Genomic DNA, 24,950 nt, shown 5'->3' with positions numbered 1-24,950 from the left:
CTCCATAGTGAATTTGATTTTGTGGCGTGTGGAGTTCAGATGTACAAAGAAGTCAAGAAGTTTGTCTCTTCCATGAGGCCAGATGACAAGTGTGTTATCCACATAACAGAAGAAGAAGAAGAAGAAGAAGAAGAAGAAAAGAAGAAGATGGATTTCCATTTGGTTGACATCAGGGCCTCTTCCTCGAAGTGCACCGTAAACATATTCACAATCTCTGGTCAGAGTGGGCTGCCTATGCCGACTCCATCTGTTTGCGGGAGGTGGGTGTGCCATGAGTCAGTGAAGTGGGAAAGTTGACCAAGTAATATGCGTGACGTGTCATACCTCGACCGATATTGAGAACAGAATAAAAAATTCAGAGGCATTACTTTTCAGCACTCCCATGCATATTCTGCATGCAAGAAAAGCTTATGGAGCGGGTTTCTCATTCAGAAATTCTATTTCAGTGTTGGTTGTTTACACGAAGACCGTGTTAAGCATAATGGAAGAAGGAGAAATGTTTATCAGCATTCCAGATTTGGCAGTGGCAGGCTCATGGTCTGCTGAGACTCTGGTTTATTGTTTCACTATATTGCTGCTTGCATTGCTCAGAATCTCATTTTGTGCCAACATAGAATTGGTAGGTTCAGGAGGGCCATGCTAAATGCCTTGCAGGGCCTCAGTAGTGCCACCCAACTAGCACCTGAGAGGGCAGACAAGTGTTCGCTCATGCGTACGTGATCCTGCAGTGAAGTTGTGTACATTTAGTCAGGAAGTGGGCTTGTATACAGTGAGACAGATATCCACACAGACAATGTGATGGCATCTGGAGCAGCACAGACTGTCAAGCCATTAATGCAGCTCTAGAGAGAGGTGAACTGACAGCGGTGCAACTGACAACAATGCCAGACACAGGAATGGCACTGTGTCATCGTGTCAGACGAGTCTCGGTTCTGCAACATCGTCACAATTGATGTACTTGTGTTTGGAGGCTCTGATGCCAACAGACCTGGCCAGATTGTACCTGTCATTCTCATGCGGGTCCAGCATGTGATGTGATGGTATGGGGTGCAACTGGATACATGTCACAACTTCTGGTTCACATATCCAGTAATTTGGACAGCAGTCACTGCATTTGTGTTTTGTTAAGGCCTATCGCTGTGCCCTAGTTTCAAGGGCTCCGTGATTGTAGATTGTATTTTATTGGTCCTGTTGTCTACATAGCAGCTTATGCGTAAGACATTGGACAAGTCAAGTTATAAATATACAGGCTGAAAGTAATTTCAAAGCATACATATTTAAGCTTACAATAATACACTTTACACACAAGTATTTATATAACACATTTCATAAATTTAAATATTCTTCAATGGAATAAAAGCAGTGATGCTGTAAATATGACTTTAGAGATTTTCCAAATGTATTGACCTCAGTGATAGCTTTTATGTTTTCAGGAAGTTTGTTATAAAGCTTAACTCCCATGTGAAAAGTACCTTTTTGGCACAGTGCTATGCTGATTTGAGTCATATGTAAGTTCCTGTTTTGTCTGGTAAAGTGCTCATGTATATCACAGTTTTTTTTAGCCTCTGGTCCTTGCCTATTACATTTAATTTAAAGAACAAAAGGGTTTCCATAATGTATACACACGGTAATGGGAGAATACCAGATTTCTTAAACAGGGGTTTACAAGAGTCTCTAGGCTTGCACCCAAACAAGATTCTAATGGCCCTTTTTTTGTAGTTTAAAAGTGCTATTAGCTATTTTAGAGTTTCCCCAGAAGGTGACCCCATATCTAAGACGAGAATGAAAGTACGCATGATATGCATTCAATACTGTTTTCTCACTACAGCATGATTTTAATGAACAAAGAAGATGACGTGTTTTGGTCAGTTCTGCATTGAGACATTCAATATGCTTGTTCCATCTGATGTCACTCTGCAGCCAAAGTCGTAAGAATTTGGTTTCAGTACTGTTACCAACTGCTTCGTCATTGATAGAGACTGATGGGATAAACATGTCCTTGTTAGGAACATTGTGGAATTTTAGAGCAACGGTTTTCTTACTGTTTATTGCAAGCCGATTACTCTGTGCCCAGCTGCTAAGTTGTTTCGTGACTGTGTTTACTGTCTGCTGTAACTGTTCATTGTCATCTCCTTTTAGTAGAATCGTGGTGTCATCTGCAAATATGATTGATTTGTGTGCATCAATATTTAAGCTTAGATCATTTATGTACAGAAGAAACAGAAGGGGTCCCAATACGGATCCTTGGGGTACACCACATTTTATTTGTTTATAGTCAGATAAGTGATTAGATACAGTTTTTAGTTCAATATTTGTGTGCTTGACGCACACTGCCTGCATACGATTTGTCAGGAAGGAACTGATCCACTTGTTGGACAGACCTCGAATACCATATCTTTCTAGCTTTGATAGCGGAATTTTATGGTCCACCATGTCAAAAGCTTTTGACAAGTCAATAAAGACTCCTATTGTTTCCTGTTTTTTGTCCATCAGGTTTAGGATGAAATTGATGCACTCATAGACAGCAGTTGTCGTTGACCTCTTATTTCTGAATCCATGTTGTTCATTACATAGGATGCTGTTTTTATTTATAAATTTCATAAGTTTCTCATACATAACTTTTTCCAGTACTTTAGAGATGCAGGAGAAAATTGTGATGGGTCTGTAGTTATTTACATTGTCTTTATCCCCTTTTTTATATACAGGAATAACTTTTGATGTTTTTAACACATCAGGGAAAGTGCCTGCCTGAAGTGAGCAGTCGCATAAATGTGTGAGTACTTCAGTTAGGTTTGATGCGCTCTTCTTTAACACTGTTGCAGGTATACCATCAATACCTGCCAATTTGGAATTTTTTAGTCCTTTTATTGCTTTAGCTACTTCATCTTGTGAAACAGAACCGATGTACATTGATCCTCTACATGTACTTATTTTATATTCATTTGCCTGGATGCTCTTAAAATTTGATTGTAACATATTTTCAGCAACACCTGTGAAAAAGTTGTTAAATGTGTTAGCTACTTCTAAGGGGTTTGTTACTTTTTTATTTTTATGTGATAGTGTTATATTTTTCCAAGGTTGTCTGTATTCTCCACATTCTTTTTTTATAACACTCCACATAGCCTTTGATTTATTAGCTGAATTATAAATGATTTCATCATTATGCATTATTTTTGCTGCTTTTATTACTTTTCTTAATATTTTGGAGTATTTTTTATAGTATGCGCGTACTACAGGTGAGGAATTTTTCGAGTTACATATTTCATGAAGTAGTCTTCTCTTCTGGCATGAAACCCTTATTCCCTTTGTGATCCAGCTGTTTGTTCTAGAGTTTCCCCGTATGGTTAATGTTTTCAGTGGGAATGCAAGTTCAAAGAAATGGGTTAATGTATCAATGAAAGTGTCGAATTTTTCATTAATATCATTCATTTTGTACACTCCTAGCCATTTTTCTTTGTGTAATAAGTTGTTGAAGTAGTTCACATTATGCTGATTATAGCTTCGATACGCTGTTCTAAAAGACATGTTGTTAATAATACTGCCTTGTACTTTTATGCTTCATATTTGAGCAAGATGATCACTAAAACCTGCATTGAAAATTTTTAGTGAGGTGTTGTGTAAACTCTTATTTACTAGAAACTGATGAAGAGCTGTTTGACAAGTTTCTGATACTCGGGTAGCTGCTTTTACTTCAGCCTTTAAATTGAAGGATGTTGCAAGGTTCAAAATGGTCTCCCTATTTCCACTATTCATGAGGAAGTCAATATTGAAGTCACCACAGATTATAAATTCACAATCCATTTTATTTACTTTATTTAGCAATGACTCCATTTTGTTTAAGAAAAGTTCAAAATTCCCAGACGGTGATCGGTAAACTGTAGCAATAACCAGGTTGAACTGAGTAATTTTTATAGCTGCAATTTCATAATCCTTTTCGACATTTGCCCTAGTTAAGTCAGGTAGTGTAATAAAATCTACATTATCCTTTGTGTAAATTGCTACCCCACACTGTTTGCTGTTTTTCCTGCAGTAGTAAGCAGCCAAGACAAATTTGTTTATTTTAGTATTCTGGATTAATTCTGGGCTAAGCCAGTGCTCAGAAATGCATAACACTGAGATATAATTAAGTTCATGTGTTAATAGAACGTTAATTTCATCGATCTTATTACGCAGGGATTGCACATTATGGTGATAAATTTTTAAATCGGGCGTATTCACAATTTGGTAATTGGGAATCATATTTACAGCATCACATACCTCTAGTTTAAATTAGGAATGTCAGCAGCGTTGTATTTTTGTTCTTCTTTCTTGTTTATTTTGTTTTCCTCGCTGTTGGAAGGATGTTCAGGAAGCTGATAAATTGTTCTATCCCTTACAAGTCTTTCTTCGATGTTATCTTTTAACAAGATAATGCAAGACTACACATCACCTGAGCTGTACTGAGCTACCTCGATACAGAGAGTGTTCCACTGTTGCCGTATCCAGCATTTTCTTCAAATCTGTCACCTGTGGAGAACGTCTGTTCACAGGATGCCAAGAGATGGGTATGCCACCAGCCGCCAGCCACCAGTCGCCAGCCACTACAGTTGAAGAACTCTGACATATGACATTCAGTTGAGTAGCATGAAATGATGTACCCATGGCTGTAATCCAACCTCGATTTGATATCCAGTGTGATGAGAGCTGTTCTGCTTTTCCAGTTTCAATACTGAAATTCATATATTATTTTTATGCTATCCTAACCAGATTGGACTGTGGTGTCATACAGCATAAAATATCTTACAACGTGTTGAATTAGTTATGAGAAGTGTAGAACAGCCAGCAGGGGAAAGATGTTGGCAATGAGACAGCTTTTATGTATAACACCAGTACAGTGTTTCACAGTGCATAATGCTTCTGCAGATTGAGAACAAAATGTGTGGTTTGCTTTCATCCATTTTCACAAACATAGCCTAAAAAATAATGTTGACATTACTGTGCATTTCACTCTGAGGCATATTGCACTCTGAGAATGTTCATCGAATTCAGTTACTTTGTATTATATTTCAGTAACAGTGACATAATAGCAAATTGGACTGTATGAGTTTTTACGGATTTTTTTTCCAGACACACACTACCATTTCTTCAGATTTATTCAATTTGGGTATAAATCCTTTCCAGCATATATGCTGTACACAAAATGTTGAACATAAAATGTAGCTATCTGCTGATTTAACATCTTGCTGAGTATACCGGTACAATATTTTGTTGTAACAAATAGTTGAATGTATTTTACACACTTATAAACTTATTTATACAGTTATAGTAATTTATACCATTACATTAATGTTGTACCTTAATGTTCTGGAAGACGATATTATAAGGAACCTCATACTTTTCCTGGATGATAGAGTTGTCTATAATGAATTATTGCCTGAAAAAAATCTGCACAAATTTGAGTCAGATCATAACATTTCAATTTGGTCCAAAGATAGGCAACTGAGTTTAAGTTTTCAGAAATGTAAATTGGAGCACATCACAAAACAAAAAAAGACAGTATTGTATGACTACATTATCAAATAATCACAGTTTTAATTGGTCAACTCATACAAATATCTGGATGAAATGAAATGGTGACATAGACTCACTTGTAGGCAAAGCAGAATGCAGACTTCAATTCATTGGTAAGACACTGGAAAATGCAATCAGTCTATAGAGGACATTGCTTACAAAATACTTGTGTGGCCCATTCTAGAATATTGCTTAAGTATGACCCATAACAAATAAGGCTAATGGCAGACATTGAATGTATACAAAATAGTGTAGCATGATTGATCATAGATTTATTTGATGCATGGGAGAGCATCAAGAAGCTACTAAAAATTGGAAATGCCAGACAAGTGAAGATAGACGCCAAATATATGACAAAACCTAACTTATGAAATTTCAGGAACCTGTATTAAGTGAGGTATTTAGGGATTATACAATAACCGCATATGTATCACTCCTATAGGGACCATGAAGGCAAGATTAATTACAGCATGCACAGAACCATTTAAAGAATCATTCTTCCCACACTCCACATGAGCATTGAATGGGGAAAAACCATAATGTGTGGTACAACAATGTACTTTGTCGGACAAACCCACAGTGGTTTATACAGTGTGCATGGAGACATGGAATCAGTTGACAGTAGCTGGGTAATGGTTCATATTGATTCCCATTTCCCTGTTGCAGTAGGTGATCTTATGCCTCTAATTATTTTTCCATTGCTATCTTAACTTGCATTCTTCAATTCAGTTTATTAACCCTTCTTATCTCTTTGTATTAGGGCAAATGTACAGTTAACTTTTGAGGAATTTGTATTTTCAATTTATCAACTGGAGTTTTGTTTCATATGCAGCAGCAATGTTACAAATTATTTGTTTCAGTTTCTTTAGAATAATTTGCTGTTTCACGGGTGCTTTGAAGGAAATAAAAGATCTCGAAAGTGTCTTAATGACAACCGATGGCCTCATGTTGACAAGACAGCTGGTTGCCTTGCAGAGGGCAGGGCTTGACGGTCTGAACATCAGCTTAGACACCCTGCAGTCCCAACGCTACAACCAGATCACGAGGAGGAAAGGCTGGGAGCGTGTCATGGTTGGCATAGATCTAGCCTTGCAACTTGAATACGACCCTGTGAAGGTATTACTAGTGCAGCTGTCATCGCATGCAGACTTTCATAAACAAAAGATATAAATCTGTTGTTAAGAATATCAATACAAGAATCACCATTTTAAAGCAGTATGCCCACACCCTCGCCCCCATCCCCGCTTCCACCCTCACCGCTGTCTCCACACTGCAGCTGTAAGTGAAGGAAGGTATATTAAGACAGAAGAAGTAAATTTTAGCTGACGATGCTAACAGTTTCATAGTTTATACAACATAAAAAAGTATGCCTTGCAAGTTTACCAATTAAATATCTTATATTTTCCTCCCAGGAGACTCTTATGAGACTCAAGATCTTTACAGATTCTCTTTTTTTCTTTTGTGTCTTTAGTTTAAAATAAGTTTCCTCTATTGTGGTGTTGATTTGAAAAAAATACTCCATAGTTTGGAAAAATTATTCTTAATTCTGTAGTCACATTTTTGTTGTGTCTAAGTGCTACTGGTTTCAGTAGCAAGTGCCAGCATCAGTTCATCTTATTATCAAACATTTCTGTGCAAAATAAAAGCTGACCACTGTGGCCGAGCGGTTCTAGGCACTTCAGTCCAGAACCGTGCTGCTGCTATGATCGCGGGTTCGAATCCTGCCTCAGGCAGGGATGTCCTTAGGTTAGTTAGGTTTAAGTAGTTCTAAGTCTGGGGGACTGATGACCTCAGATGTTAAGTCCCATAGTGCTTAGAGCCATTTGAACCATTTTGCAAAATAAAAAGCTTCTGTACAACTGCAAACTAGACATACCATTTTCAGGGTGCAGTTCACATCTATTGAAAGCACAACAGTGACCTTTACTTTTAGTAGATAAGACACCTACTGAGGTAAGTGACTTGATGACTGCACACAAGAAGTTGTCATTTATTCCATATGTAGCTACCATGCAGACTCATATTTTGTATTAGTTTGTCCTTACTCTTCCAAAAGGTTAAACCTTGTCTCTGCAGCCACAGCTTCCTCTCTTCAGCAGTTGTCTTCATCTCCATGTGTGAAGAAAATCCCATTCATTGATCATATTGTTTAAGTAGGATGTTCTCAGTCATCCCCTTGTTTTCTTACCTACGATCTTGCCTTCAGAAATGTTTTTTAAAAGATTATCATCTCCAGTTAAGTGTCCAGTGTATTTTGCTTTGCCCTGGCCTATAACTTTCAGTGGTTCTTTCTTCTCTCCTATTTCCTTTAATTTTTCTGTCAATGCAGATAGTTCTTGTACTTCTCCTCCAGAACCACATTTCAGCAGGTCTGAGGCGAGCTTCCTTTGGCTTTTCTAATGTACAGATTTTGCATCTGTGTGTCAGAACACTCCACACAAAGGTCTTTACAAATATTTTCTTAATGTGGAAGCTGATATGTTTATTCAGTTGCAGCTTCTTCTTATTTTGGAAGGAACTCTTCACCTGTGCTATTCTTTTCTTGAATGCCTTGAAATATTGATTGTTTTCTTGCAAAATGCTACTGAGATATTGAATTTCAGTTCCTTTCTTGAGTTGCTCATTGCCTGTTCTTGTGTCAGTCCTACCTCCACCTCCTTTCTTGTCTGTAGCCATAACTTTTGTCTTCTTTGTATTCATTTTTAGCTTTAGTTTTACAACTTCTTGATTTAAGGCCTGAAACATTTTATTTAGTTCCTACTCTGATTTACTATTGTGATGTCGTCAATCTGCAGTGTATATGCATGCAATTAAGTTTCCATATCGACATCATGCTCCAAAAACCACCTAACTGTGTGTGGCAGGGGGTACGTCTCATGCCACCAACTGATCCCCTCTGCCTTGTTCCACTTGTGAACAGTGCTTGGGAAGAATGACTGTCAGTACACTTCTGTATTATCTCTAACTTCTCAAATTTTCTTCTCGTGATCATTTCGTGAATTGTATATGAGAGAAACTATTATGTTGTCAGACTCTTCTCGGAAACTACTCTCTCGAAATTTGGGTAGTAAATCTTTCCGTGATGCACAACTGCTCTCTTATGGCATCTACCACTGGAGTTGCTGATCATCTCTGTAATGATCTCACAGCGACTAAATGATCCTGTGACAAAACACTCCGCACTTCATTGGATCTTCTTTCTCTCTTCTGTCAGTCTTACTGGGTAAGGACACAGGGGTAATTTACATTCACTTAAGATTCTTCCTGTGAATCTTAGTCTGGCATCTGCTTTTCTATTGCTGTTTTATGTGGTCATTCCACTTTAAGGTTGCTCTGGATAGTTACTTCTAGATATTTGATGGTAGATTCTGTTTCCAGCAATTTGTCATTAATAGTGTAGTTGTACAGTATTGGATTTCTTTTCCTGTGTGTGTGTGTGTGTGTGTGTGTGATATGTTACATTTATTTATGTGCAGGGTCAACTGCCAGAGCCTACATCATTCACCAATCCTCTGCAGGTCATTGTGCAAATTGATACTGTCTTCTGTTATTGCTACTTTCTGATGGACAAGTGTAGTACCTGTGAACAATATTAAGGAGCCTCTGACACTTTCTACTGGATCATTTATATACATTGTAAATGTAATGGTCCTATCACATTTCCATGGCGTATTCCAGAAATTACCTTTTGATTCTGGTCATCTTTTCTTTGTTGTTGCTATTACTTCCTTGATGAACATATTAAGGAAGTAAGGTGATAGAAGGCACCCGTCTCTCACTGCCCTTCTGGTTTTCCTTCTTTCATATCCGGTTCAGTACTCTGACTTTAGTATATACTCAAAATTAATCATCTGTCCTTCCACTTTGGACATTACTTTAAGGAATGATGATATAATGGTAATCTGTTTATTAAACAATATTTTAACGATACACTATGCTTTCTGATCATATAGTGGCTTGATGATGGAATTTGATACTGAAATTAGTAATCATTAGACAAAATAAAAGTGAAGCTATAATAAAAGAAAGTAATATTTTGGATCATGTCAGTTGTTGTTCCAAACAACTGCACGTCAGGAATAGGTTCAAATGGCTCTGAGCACTATGCGACTTAACTTCTGAGGTCATCAGTCGCCTAGAACTTAGAACTAATTAAACCTAACTAACCTAAGGACATCACACACATCCATGCCCGAGGCAGGATTCGAACCTGCGAACGTAGCGGTCATTCGGTTCCAGACTGTAGCGCCTAGAACCACACGGCCACTCTGGCTGTCCAGGAATAGGTACTAAATTATTTGTCCGCTGATGACCTCACAGCTTAGAACACTAAAACACAAATGTTAATTGTTTGCTATGTGCCCTGGTAGAGTTTACAGCTGTTTACAGTTCACGATTGGTTGTTGGAGATTGGACATTACTCACATAGTGTATTTAGTGCACAGTGCAGAAAAAGGCAGTGTCCAGAAAAGTAAACAAGTGTAAAGGCAAAAGTTTCATGACAGGATGTTGTGTCACCATACTTGGAAGACAATTATAGCCAAAGACAGAAATTTAAAAGAAACTGGCTCATTTGAGCTGCGGAGACCTAGTTGAGGATTCTCAGTAGATAATTGTTAGCACAGTAGAATTTATAAAGAGACAATGTCAGTTCGTGTCAGGGAAGGTTGATTGGTAAGTATCTATCAGCTTTCTCGTAAAACTCACAATTTGAAGAATACACATCAAGGAAAAGGTAGAAGTCCAACAGTGTCAAATCTAGACAATAATATCGATCATCCAACAGTTTTGCAAAATCCCCAGTTGTACTTTACTTACTTACTTACTTACTAACTTACTCAGATTTGCTGTGTACCATACAAGGAACTGGTTTCCACTAGTTCACTTGATCAGCTGCCAAGTTCTCACCTTCCTCCAAGTTTGTGTCCATGGATTGAAGATTCATTGCAAAAGTTCCAGGTGTTAAAAGGTCTTCCTGTACATCTGTATCTGTCCATTGATTTCAACAACAGTGTTGATTTTGGGATTCTTCCACCTTACATGCGTAGAACATAACCTGCAATCCTCAGTCTTCTTTCAACAATAATTTTGTGCAGGCTGTGTAGACCTCTTATTCTCAGCACTTCATCGTTTGTAACTTGGTTGGGTTAACATCTTCAGAATTCATCTCTAGCATTGTTGGTGAAAAACATGGAGACTGTGTGCTGATTTTACTGACATTTTCCAAGTCTCACACATATAAACGATAAAGGAGTGCAGTCAAAGCTTTGTTGGCATATTACAGACCTAATTGCCATATGGACTGATTTTCCAGTTCTGCTGGTGATTTCTGCATCTGTGACCTCATTATTACATATAAAGCTACCGAGATATGGCAATCTGTCAACATCTTGTATTATCTTCTATTGCACTGTAATCGGGGAAGAGACGAGTAATTTCCACTTACTTTGCACATTCTGTTTACCTTATCCCTATTAATTTTCAGCCCTACACAATAGGGCATTTAATGAGAAAGCATATAAAAATTAACTTGATGCCTTCCAAGGAGACGGTCTCTACTTAGTCTCTACTCCTTCAAGCCTGACTTTGTAAGTGTAGACCAGACATGGCTTAAATTCAGAGAAATAGTATCGACATCAATTAAGAGATATATACCAAATAAATTGAAAGGATACCAAATAAATTAAAAGGGTGGTGCACAAAATATATCAAAACTCAGCTGCAGAAGCAATGAAAAAAAGCATGTCAAAATTTAAAAGAATGCAAAATCTCCAAGATTAGCGATGTTTTACTGAAGCTCGAAACTTAGGGTGGGTTTCAGTGCAAGATGTGTTTAATAGTTCCCATAGTGAAACTTCGTTTTGAAATCTGGAAGAAAATCCAAAGAGGTTCTGGTTGCATGTGTAGTACACCAATGGCAAGACACAACCAATACCTTCACTGCGCAATAGCTGTGGTAATATTACTGATGACAGTGCTACTAAAGCAGGGTTACTAAACACGGATTTCTGAAATTTCTTCACCAAAGACAACAAAGTTATTATTGCAGTATTCAAATCAAGAACAACTGCAACTGTGAGTAACTTAGTAGTAGCTCTCCTCAGTGTCATAAAGCAGTTATGTTTCTTTCAGAGAATGCTGATACAATAGCTCCATTAGAAATCATATATAGCCCTGGAGATTCTAAAAGGTATCAGATAGATTATATAATGGTAAGACAGAGATTTAGGAACCAGGTTTTAAATTGTAAGACATTTCCAGGGGCAGATGTGGACTCTGACCACAATCTATTGGTTATGACCTGTAAGATTAAAACTGAAGAAACTGCAAAAAGGTGGGAATTTAAGGAGATGGGACCTGGATAAACTGAAAGAATCAGAGGTTGTACAGAGCTTCAGGGAGAGCATAAGGGAACAATTGACAGGAATGGGGGAAAGAAATGCAGTAGAAGAATAATGGGTAGCTTTGATGGATGAAGTAGTGAAGGCAGCAGAGGATCAAGTACGTAAAAAGACGAGGGCTAGTAGAAATCCTTGGGTAACAGAAGAAATATTGAATTTAATTGATGAAAGGAGATAATATAAAAATGCAGTAAATGAAGCAGGCAAAAAGGAATACAAATGTCTCAAAAATGAGATCGACAGGAAGTGCAAAATGGCTAAGCAGGGAGGGCTAGAGGACAAATGTAGGGATGTAGAGGCTTATCTCACTAGGGGTAAGATAGGTACTGCCTACAGGAAAATTAGAGAGACCTTTGGAGATAAGAGAACCACTTGCATGAACATCAAGAGCTCAGATGGAAACCCAGTTCTAAGCAAAGAAGGGAAAGCAGAAAGGTGGAAGGAGTATATAGAGGGTCTATACAAGGGCGATACACTTGAGGACAATATTATGGAAATGGAAGAGGATGTAGATGAAGATGAAATGGGAGATACAATACTGCGTGAAGAGTTTGACAGAGCACTGAAAGACCTGAGTCGAAACAAGGCCCCTGGAGTAGACAACATTCCATTGGAACTACTGACGGCCTTGGGAGAGCCAGTCCAGACAAAACTCTACCATCTGGTGAGCAAGATGTATGAAACAGGCGAAATACCATCAGACTTCAAGAAGAATATAATAATTCCAATCCCAAAGAAAGCAGGTGTTGACAGATGTGAAAATTACCGAACAATCAGTTTAATAAGCCACAGCTGCAAAATACTAACACGAATTCTTTACAGACGAATGGAAAAACTAGTAGAAGCCGACCTCAGGGAAGATCAGTTTGGATTCCGTAGAAATACTGGAACATGTGAGGCATTACTGACCTTACGACTTATCTTGGAAGAAAGATTAAGGAAAGGCAAACCTACGTTTCTAGCATTTGTAGACTTAGGGAAATCTTTTAACAATGTTGACTGGAATACTCTCTTTCAAATTCTAAGGGTGGCAGGGGTAAAATACAGGGAGCGAAAGGCTATTTACAATTTGTACAGAAACCAGATGGCAGTTATAAGAGTCGAGGGACATGAAAGGGAAGCAGTGGTTGGGAAGGGAGTAAGACAGGGTTATAGCCTCTCCCCGATGATATTCAATCTGTATATTGAGCAAGCAGTAAAAGAAATAAAAGAAAAATTCGGAGTAGGTATTAAAATCCATGGAGAAGAAATAAAAACGTTGAGGTTCGCCGATGACATTGTAATTCTGTCAGAGACAGCAAAGGACTTGGAAGAGCAGATGAACGGAATGGATGGTGTCTTGAAGGGAGGATATAAGATGAACATCAACAAAAGCAAAACGAGTGTAATGGAATGTAGTCGAATGAAGTAAGGTGATGCTGAGGGAATTAGGTTAGGAAATGAGACACTTAAAGTAGTAAAGGAGTTTTGCTATTTGGGGAGCAAAATAACTGATGTTGGTCGAAGTAGAGAGGATATAAAATGTAGACTGGCAATGGCAAGGAAAGCGTTTCTGAAGAAGAGAAATTTGTTAACATCGAGCATAGATGTAAGTGTCAGGAAGTCATTTCTGAAAGTATTTGTATGGAGTGTAGCCATGTATGGAAGTGAAACATGGATGGTAAATAGTTTGGACAAGAAGAGAATAGAAGCTTTCGAAATGTGGTGCTACAGAAGAATGCTAAAGATTAGATGGGTAGATCACATAACTAATGAGGAAGTATTGAATAGGATTGGGGGGAAAAGAAGTTTGTGGCACAACTTGACCAGAAGAAGGGATCGGTTGGTAGGACATGTTCTGAGGCATCAAGGGATCACCAATTTAGTATTGGAGGGCAGCGTGGAGGGTAAAAATAGCAGGGGGAGACCAAGAGATGAATACACTAAGCAGATTCAGAAGGATGTAGGTTGCAGTAGGTACTGGGAGATGAAGAAGCTTGCACTGGATAGAGTAGCATGGAGAGCTGCATCAAACCAGTCTCAGGACTGAAGACCACAACAACAACATATAGCCACTCATTTGATAAAGATCCATACCTAGAGACTGAAAAGTTGCTCAGGTCACACCAATGCTCAAGAAAGAAAAGAGGAGTAATCTACTAAATAACAGACTCATATCACTAATGTTGATTTGCATTAGGATTTTGGAACATATATTGTGTTTGAATATTATGAATTATCTCAAAGATAATGATTCATTGATAAATAGCCAAGATAGATTCAGAAATATTGACCTTTTAAAACACAGCTAGCTCTTTAGTCACGCAAAGTAATAAGTGCTGCCGACTGGGGCTCTCAAATTGATTCCATATTTGTAGATTTCCAGAAGACTTTTTGAAACAGTTCCTCACAAGTATTTTCTAATCATATTGTGTGCCTATGGTGTATTGTCTCAGTTGTGCAACTGGATGTGTGGTTTCCTGTCAGAAAGGTCACAGTTTATAGTAATTGATGGAAAATCGTCAAGTAAAACAAAAGTGATATCTGACATTCCTCAAGGAAGTGTTATAGACCACCTGCTGTTGCCGATCTACATTAACAATTTAAGAGAGAATCTGAGCAGTCCTCTTAGATGATGCTATCATTTACAGTCTTGCATATCATTTACTGTCTTGTAAAGTGATCAGATGATCAAAACGAACTGCAAAATGATTTAGGCTACCTATCCATATGATGCAAAAAGTGGTAACTGACCTTAAATAATAAAAATTGTTATGTCATCCGCATGAGTAGTAGAAGGCATCTACTAAATTTTGGTTACATGATAATTCACGCAGATCTAAAGGCTGTGAAGTCTATTGAATACTTAGGAATTACATTTACAAATAACTTAAATTGGAATGCTCACATAGATAACGTGGTGGGAAAGCAAACAAAGGACTGTGATTTAATAGTAAAACATTTAGAAGGTTAGGATTACTAAAGAGACTATCTACAACTATACTTGTCTGTCCTCTTTTGGAGTATTCTGCATGGTGTGAGATCCTTACCAGATAGGACTGACAAAGGACATCATTTAAAAGTTCAAAGAAGGGCAGCTCATTTTGTATTATTGGGAAACAGGAAAGTGCATGCCACAGATATCGCATGTGAATTGGGGTGGCAGTCATTAAAGCAAAAGCATTTTGCTGGAGCAGGTTCTTAAAATTTCAATCATCAATTTTCTCCTCCGAATGTGAAAATATTTTGTTAGAGCCCTCTTACATACGGAGAAATGATCATTGTAATAAAATAAGAGAAATCAGAGCTTGTACGGAAATATTGAAGTGTTTGGTTTTCCTCAAATGCTGTAGGGGAGTGGAATGGTAGATAAATAGGTTGAGGGTGGTTCTCTGAACCCTCTGCCAGCAATTAATTGTGAATTACAGACTAGTCATGCAGATATAGATAATGTAGATAGGCTTTCAATATTGTGCACTGATTCTCTAATTTTATACATTGCTCAAATACTTTCGTGGCGCTTTGGAGTGACCCCTTCAAAATAACGCTTTACCAGTCTTCTTAATATGTATTTTGGTAACCAGGTTGATAAGAAGTTACAACAATACTCTCTTATTGCTCCCCAGTTTTGGGTTTTATTAATGAACAAAATCGCCGCAGTGTTCCATAACAATTACGGGCTGAAGTTTCCTGCTGATGGAACCAATATGATTTTCTGTGTTTCTGAGCATACAGGTTGTGTATGCTGTTTGGAGCCTGTTGTATGCTGAATCAAATGTTTTTATTGTTGTGATCTTCCATCTGAAGATTGGTTTCATGGAGTTGCCCATGCTAGCTTATCCTTTGTGACCCTCTTCACCTCTGGGTAACTACTGCAGCGTACACTAACTTGAACTTGCTTACTGCAGTCAGTTTTTGGTCTCCTACAGTTGTTACCCCCATTATATTCACAGATGACCACATATTGTGGAAACTGCATATTGTAATGTAGGATGCAACAATAAGGTACAGAAAGTTTCTGTTGAAAATTACGAATTATTTAGGAATAAAGGAGATGGCTCACCAAAAGGCAGAAGCACTGTCTCATCGATAGGCACACGAACAAAAGGTATGTAGAATGAGATTTTCACCGTGCAGTGGAGTGTGCACTGATATGAAACTTCCTGGCAGATTAAAACTGTGTGCCGGACCAAGAGTCAAACTTGGGACCTTTGCCTTTCGTGGGCAAGTGCTGAGCTATCCTTGCACGACTCACGACCCGTCCTCACAGCTTTACTTCCACCAGTACCTCGTCTTCTACCTTCCAAACTAAAAGGTATGTTACTTGGCGAGCTTCCAGAATGCACTTTCTTTTTCTAGCTGTAGGGAAAACATGTGCGCGCGCCCACACACACACACACACACACACACACACACACACACACTCTCTCTCTCACATGTGCATGCATGTCTCCTTATGCTGTGGTCGCTCAACTGCCAGCTCTTTACTGGCCCATGGTGAGTGTTCTGGAGTGAGGTGGGGCTTTAGAGTGGGGTAGGATGGGGTGGGTTGAGGCAATGTGAGAGATGGAGAGAGATGGGAGGGGTTTGGAGGGAAGCATTTAGTGGCTCGTGGGAGAGTGGGGAGCCATCTGTGGGCTAGCTAGGGGTGCAGGTAGAGGGGTCAGGTGCCAGACAGCTGGGCACTCATAGACTAGGGTGTGACGTGAGATAACAGCACACAACTAGCTGATTTGCGAGGGGGGGAGAGAGGGGTGTGTGTGTGGGGGGAGGGGGGGGGGCTGGGAGTTAACTTGGATTTAGGCCAGGAAGCAAAGGATGTGCTGTAAGTATGGCTACAAAAGTTGACTATTCTTAAATAAGATCAGCTGGTGCCAATGTATTGGAAAGTAACTGGCACACAAAGTGCAATTGTGGCTCCTTTTTCTTCAAAAGTTTTAAATAGTCTGCAGAGCAAATTGAATTAGGAGGATCAGGCATTTGTGTGGGTCTAGGAAAGTAAATTGTAGAGCCAGATAAAAGGTGCACAAGACAGGAGGGGTACTACTACTCATCACTGCTGTATCGTGCTACTAGTACATGTCAGTGTGAGTGCACCGAGAGTGGTGTTGCCGTACATGCGTCTTTAAATTGGTCACGGACTGATCATTGCAGGCTGGCTGCTGGAGGCCGTCTCTGGGAGCCAAGCGTGCCGTGCGGTCCCTGCCGTGCCATCTGCTGGTGACTCGCACATATATTAGTGTGGAACAGTGCTGACTGACTCTCTGTGTGATTCTAGTTTGTAATGTGCACATCAGTGTTCTGTGTCTTGTTGAGTCCTTAGAGGCATATTGTTCGGAGGTTATTATTAAAGCCATATTTGTGCGACTTGGATCACACTTCAGTATTTATTTATTTATTTATTTCTTGTTCCATAGATCCAGTTAGTGAGTCAATCACAAGGATATGGAACGTGTCAAATTGTACAGGTTTCAATTTAAACTATACAAGGGCAATTCAATGGCAAATTGTACATAGTTTAAGTAAGACATACTATAAATACAGTAACAGATACAATATCAGCTAGATAACATAACAACCATTTGACAGAAAAAGGAGTTTCAAATAAAGGTTAAAGGCAAGAGCACAAAGTTAAATCAGATATTAGGCCTACAAGAGTAAATACATGTACAGCCAATCTGTTGTTACAAAAAGTGAGCTAATTCCCAAATGCACAATAAAATCAATTGAACTACTTCTAGACACAATAAGTTTAGTGATGGTATACATTTTCTTTCAGGTATTCATCCACAGTATAATAAGATTTCTCTGTCAGGTAATCTTTGAGAACTCGTTTAAATTTTGGCAGTTCTGTATGAACACATTTGATATGTAGTGGTAGAGCATTGAACAGCTTAATGCTGGAGTAGTAAACTCCTTTTTGTACCAGAGTGAGACGTTTCATTTCTAAATGTAGATTGTTTTTGTTTCTGGTGTTATAACCATGGAATTTACTGTTGTCTTGGTAGATGGAATAATTTTTGCACACAAAGGTCAGCAAGGAAAAAATATACTGTGAGGCAGTTGTTAGGATACCTATCTTCCGAAACAAGTGCCTGCAAGAGTGTCTTTGATTAACCCCACACGTTATTCTGATTGCTTTTTTTTTGGATGGTGAAAACTTGTTTTGCAAGTGGTTGGTTCCCCCAGAATATGATAGCATATGACATCAATGAGTGGAAGTAGCCAAAGTAGGCAACCTTAATAGTGTCAACTTCAGCCACTGAAGAAATTACCCGTAGTGAAAATGTTGCCGAGCTAAGTTTTTTACATAGATGAAGAATGTGAACTGACCAATTACATTTACTGTCTATGTAAGCACCCAGGAATTTTGTTTCTTCAACTTTCTGTATTGGTTGATCTCTACATTTTATGTCAATTTCATTGGGATTACTTTGTGATGTATGGAACCTCATATAATGAGTTTTATCTGCATTGAGTGAGAGACCATTTGAGGAGAAACAATTTAAGATGTCATTAAAAACAGTAGTTGTAGTTTTTTCAAGATCATGATCAGTCAAATCGTCAATTAGAATTGTGGTATCATCGGCAAACAGGGTAAATTTGCTGTTTGTCTCAGAACAAAGAGGAAGATCATTAATAAAGATGAGGAAAATCAGTGGGCCCAAAACGGAGCCTTGAGGCACACCACACGTTATCATGCCCCATTCAGACGAGGCAATTTCTCCAGAAGAGCCATTTAGCATTACAGTCTGCTTCTGATCCTGTAGATATGATTGTAGCCACAAGCCAACAGTACCACCTAAACCATAGTATTCTGCCTTTTTCCAAAGAATTTGGTGGTTTACACAGTCAAAGGCTTTCGTAAGATCGCAAAAAATACCCACTGGAGACATTTTTTTGTTAATGGCTTCCAAAACTTGGTTGCTGAAAGAGAATATTGCCTGTTCAGTACAAAGACCGGCACGAAAACCAAACTGATTTTTGCTTAAGATACTATGGAATTTGATATGGTCTACAATCCTCCTGTGCATGAGTTTTTCTAGAATTTTCGAGAATGTAGTTAATAGGGATATTGGGCGATAGTTTGTAACAATGCTTTTATCCCCTTTTTTAAAGAGAGGAATCACTACAGCCAACTTAAGTCTGTCAGGGACAATCCCATCTTGTAGGGATGCATTGTATATGTTGCATAAGGCGGGACTAACAAATTTATAACAGTGTTTCAGTATTTTACTAGAAATATTGTCCACACCAGCAGAATTTTTGTTTTTTAATGATCTAATTACTCTTATGACTTCGCTTACAGTAAATGGAGATAAGGATAACTGTGGGATTCTGTTGCTAATAGCTTTCTGTAGGAGGGACAATGATTCTTCCATAGAACCATTACAGCTTGTCTTCTCTGCTGCTCTCAAAAAGTGGTTATTAAATATTTCTGCAACCAACTCAGGTTTCTTTATGATACTGTCCCCTGTTTTAATCTCTACCTGAGACATGTTCCCTGTTGTCCTGCCAGTTTCCCTCTTTATTACATTCCTTATAGTTTTAATTTTATTTTCTGAGCTTTCAATTTCTGATTTTATGCACATACTTTTAGATTTATTTATAACCTTCTTGAGAATGCTACAGTAAAGTTTGTAGTGTTGTCATTTCTTTGGATCATTACAAGTCCTGAGAGAACTGTATAACATCCTTTTTGTTCTACAAGATGTTGTTATCCCTGTAGTGATCCAAGACTTCTTGGCATTGCCTATATGACTATTTCTAACTACTTTTTTTGGGAAAGATGGACTCAAATACAGACATGAATTCATTTAAAAATGAATTGTACTTTTTGTTTACATCTGTTTCCCTATCAACTCGGCTCCAGTCTATCTCTTTTAGGCTATCACTGAATTTTTTAAGGCCCTGTTCATTTATTATCCTAAAAGATTTCCAAGAATGCTCGGAACTGTTGCACACACTGATGTAATTGAGCCTAAGCAAGTGACCACCATGATCAGAAAGGCCAAGGATTGGATGTACAGTGATCTCATTCCATGTAGACTTATCTATAAATATATTATCTATCAGACTTTTACTGTTAACAGCAACCCTAGTTGGGAAATCTACTATTGTCATCAGATTATAAGACTCCATTAAATGTACTAAATCAGCTTTACTATTGCTCTCATTTAGGAAATCAACATTAAAGTCACCAGTAATTATCAAGTTCTTGGACTTTGAGTACAGTATGGATAATAAAGAATCTAAGTGCTTAAGAAATACATTCAAATTCCCTGAGGGAGATCTATACAGTGCTAACACTACAGCCGTGAAGTCATTTACAGTAATCTCAACACCACATACTTCAATTTGTTGCTCTATACAATGGCTCTTTAAATCTAATGCATTGTAAAATATGTTGTTTTTTACATAAATTACCACTCCACCTTTTTCCATGATGGTTCTTGAGTAATGCGCTGCCTGACACACAGTATTACTTGGTTAGTACATCACCACAAACATATGGACTGGGACTGTACATGCTTTGACAGTTTGCTACGTCTCTCTCTTCTAGGACTGACATGGTAGCTGCCTTGCATTTCTTAATGACTCTGACCTTGTCAACCACAAACCGAATCTTAGTACAGTCATGATTTCCCTGAAGAGATTACATGACAGCAGAGACTTGTAAAATTGTGTTACCCATTTCTCTAGCCAGTGAAGATTCATTCTATACCTTCAGATACAGTGTCATTTAGGAGTAGAACAGCAAGAAATACGTAGCTCCTCTAACAGTAATGACAGTTTATCACCTCCCAACACTACATGTGCCAATGTTTCAGTGCATTTTTGAATATGTTTGTTAACAGATTCATCAACACAACAAAAATTTACGATCTCAGTAGCATCTTATTTTTTAACTCATACTTTACTATTCATCAGAATCTTCATCGCTGCTCTTTGATTCGTCAGAGCTCCCTGCTGTACTTTGTTTTATTTCATAGTCAGAATTAGTTGAAATACCACCTACCGTATTTACCCAAATCTAAGCCGCACTCAAACCTGAAAAATGAGACTCGAAATAAAGGAAAGAAAAAAAAAAAATTCCCGAATCTAAGCCACACCTGAAATTTGAGACTCGAAGTTCAAGGGGAGAGAAAAGTTTTAGGCCGCACCTCCAAATCAAAACAAAGTCGGTCCATTGTAATATGAGACACAATTTAGGTCGAATGAATGACGATACAGCTACAGTAGTTTGGTTCGAGTCGTAAGCTTAGCAGTTAAGCTTTACCAGGTAGCCTTTGCTATGCGTCAGGCGCTCCATCCGTATTTATACTGGTACCCTTCCTTCTTCATGTGCTTCATCTGGTTTGAATCAATTGCTTATTTTGCTTTGATCTGATAAGTGCCGTTTTCCTTGTTATAGGCGTTTATGTCACTCTAAGCTGAAAATGCATTACTGTACTGTGTCATGCATTGTTTGTCGCATTCTGATAGTGCGTGTTTGCGGCCTGTCGTCACTCGTGGCATGGCTTGCTTTTGTGCACGCTACCGCTGCCTACAATTAAAAAAAAAAAAAAAAAAAAAAAAAGAAGAGAGAGAAATCATCTCATTAGCGAAACAATGGCAAGAGACTACTATTTGTTGTTCCTTACACTGCTGCTTTCTTTGATAATGATCAACAAGAACCAAATAATAGACTGCGTATGATAGAACATGTTCTGAACGAGAGTTAGGTGAAAATTTTTCTCCATTTGAAAATCTTTGCGGCCGCTTCTTTAGTACATCAAATTCTGCACAGAAATTAGAGTCATCTTGGATATAAAAATCTAGTCAGTTGCCGTGCTTCATTTCTGACTGTATCACTATTAGGCATAAGAATAATATGAATATAAACATGACAAGATACGTATATTCTTCCGCGTTTGCTGTTGTCTCACTCTAGTTTCGTAGTTTATTAGGCAGACAGGATTTAAATAAGATAGCAGCAAACACGAAAGAATACGTGGCAAAATGTTTATATTCGTATTACTCTTATGATGAAGAGAATACTGCATGTGATTCACATTTCATCAGGTTCCTATTAGCAACCGTCTCTTCTCACAGGTAGGAAAAAATTCAGAACATTGAGTTGGCCATATTGACAAACATCCCAAACAGTCTTGCCGGTCGGATTTTCGTAATACATTGAAGTTCTGCTACATTCGAAGATGAACAATACGGAATTTGTATTTACTTCGTTGGATAATGTATGAAAATTGTCTTCCACCTTTTTTTTTTAATTTATTTACTGACGCAGAGGTTTTGGCGCCAGTATTTATCTTTGTGCCTACGAAGCATGCCTGTGTAGCGCTACATATATTCGACGGCAGAAATTAGTTGTTTCAGCACCTACTGACATTTTTCAGAACTTCCACTTGCTTTGCACTCGATTCCAAGCCGCATGCGGTTTTTTGGATTACAAAAACCAGAAAAAAAGTGCGGCTTAGATTTGAGTAAATATGGTACATCCTCTCCTTTGGATTCAACTTCTTAAGTATTATATTTCAAGTCAACACCTGCTAATCTGTGAGACCGAAATGATGAGCCATACTACTCTATTTCACTGTACCTGTATGTTTCATTTGTATAACATTTTATTCCATCATAGATGCTGCACTTATAGTTTCATATATGCATTGCAGCAGCAGACACAATAAAAGTAGCAATCAGCAGTGCTTAGTTTGTTGAATGGGTAAAAAATATGCCATTGTCCCAGTTCCACATATCCCCAAAATTTGATTCTGCCAAATTCTGTACTCTCTGAAATCGAATGTTTAATCCAAAGATGAAAGTGAACAAGTTTGATGCAGTATTGCTAATATTGTTTATTACTCATCTTGCTGAATGAAGTGCATACCGTATCCTTTCTGAAAGGTTTGCAGAAGTAATGCACATACCAGTTTTCTAAAAACTTACATTGAGATTGTGCTCTCCTTCCTCTTGTACAAATTAGTAGAGCCCTTTCTGATTACTCCACAATATGCCTCTTGGCAAGGTGGTAACGACAGTATTATGAAAAGGGTAGATTGGCACTCACTGTATAGTGTAGATGTGTTGCTGGCAGGGGGGGGGGGGGGGGGAAAGGAACACCACCTATTAAACACGTAAGCTTTTGGTGCAAACCCCCCCCCCCCCTTTCCCTCACACACACACACACACACACACACACACACACACACACACGCACACGCACACACATGCGCGCAAATGCAGATCACACATACATGACCACTGTCTCCGGCTGCTAGGGCCAGACTGGGAGCAACTGTGCGTCATGGGAGAAACAACGGTCGGGTGTGTGTGTGTGTGTGTGTGTGTGTGTGTGTTTTTTGTCCACTTTGGAAGAAGACTTTCTGATGGAAAGCTTACGTGTTTAGTAGTCTTTTTGTTGTGCTTGTCTGTGACCTAACATCTCCTGTATACAGTGAATAGCAATGTATCTTTTTTATAATATGGTCATTACTCCAGCCTAGATTTCTATTGTTTGTTTCCTTTTAAGACCTTATAAAGACAGTTACTGACAATTTCTTTTTTCTTATTGGAGAAAAGTGAAACCATATGGGGGCCAGACGTAGATTGTAAATGAATATGGAATAGAGTATTTTTATTCTCCCTGTATGCAGTGTCAATAACGTCACCTCACACACTTCATTTCTGGCAGCACCTCCTTCTCAACACATGACTGTCCCCCACCACCTCACCATAGTCTTCAAGTTATATCCTATAGCACTTCTGGGTGAACAAATAGATGAAGAATGTAGTTTAAAACAGTATAACTAAACTTAAAAGTCAAACTGCCCTTTTATAGAGACTGCCATCATTATTTAAACATACTAAACAACATCAAAACAGTCAAAAGAAATTTTTTTTCAAAAGAGCGGAAAATTGTAGTGAAATTCATGAGAGGATTGTTTTAAATTGTTATATCTTAAATCAATAAGTATGTCAGCATTTCCCAGGATTTTCTGGCTTAATTAAGACTAGGTCATGCCACCACAGTGGTCAGACAGTGGACTTGACTTCCAGAGGGCAACGGACCCGAATCCCATCGGGCCATCAAAATTTGGGTTTTCCTTGATTTCCCTAAATGATTTAAGACAAATGCTGGGATGGTTCCTTTGAAAAAGATGACATTCGGCTGAGGAAGCTAATTTCTGTGGCATGTCTGATGACACAGTGCTGGTGGAAGCACGAGTATTTCAGAGCACACCATTCATTGCACATTGTTAAACATAGGGCTCTGCTGCAGACAACCCCTGTATGTTCCCATGTTGACAACACAGTTGAATTACAATTTCTGTGGCTCAGGAGCATTGAGATTGGGCAGTGAATCAATAGAAATGTGTCATCTGGTTGAATCATTCGAGTTTCGCATTACACCTACTTGACGGTTTTGTGCACATACACTGTCAACAGAGTGAATTGGTGCTTGCAAGGTGCACTTTGCTACAGACTTAGGCCAGTGGGAGCAATATTATGCTATGGAGGACATTCACCTGGTCTTCTATGGGTCCTGTGGTAGTAACTGAAGGCTCCATAACAGCTTTGTTCTGTGTGAACGTTATTGTGCACTGTCCGCACCCTGTCCCTAATGAAGGTGACATGTTTCAACAATATGACTTTCAGTGTCACGAGGCCAGAATCAAATTCACCCCTTCTGAATCTGATGGAATACATCTGTGATGCTATCAGATACCAGTTCTGCACCCAGAAACCACTGATCTCCAATTTATGGGAATTACATGACCTGTGCTTAGACATGCGGTGCTGCATAATGCTGGGAACATACCTCACATAATGCTGGAAACATACCTGAAATTTGTTGAACTTGTCCCACACAAAATCACTGCTGTATTGTGTTCCAACACTGGACAAACACATTATCAAACAGGAGGTCATAGTGTTTTGTCTCATCAGTTTATATATTCAATGCTTGAATGAAAGGTGTGCTCTTTTCCTTTTTTCTGCCATTGCGTGTATGTGTAAAGC

At 38.5% G+C, this 24,950-nt stretch overlaps 1 protein-coding gene across 3 annotated transcripts in view; it reads left to right on the top strand.

Moving 5' to 3' along the window:
* LOC126483818 (molybdenum cofactor biosynthesis protein 1-like) overlaps positions 1–24,950 on the top strand; it is a 329,046-nt gene that overhangs the window by 98,053 nt on the left and 206,043 nt on the right. The window lies entirely within an intron of this gene.

The sequence above is a fragment of the Schistocerca serialis genome, chromosome 6 (assembly GCF_023864345.2).
Source record: "Schistocerca serialis cubense isolate TAMUIC-IGC-003099 chromosome 6, iqSchSeri2.2, whole genome shotgun sequence".
NCBI lineage: Eukaryota > Metazoa > Arthropoda > Insecta > Orthoptera > Acrididae > Schistocerca > Schistocerca serialis.
Note: the sequence above shows the minus strand (reverse complement) of the source record. Positions and strands in the feature narration are given on the sequence as shown.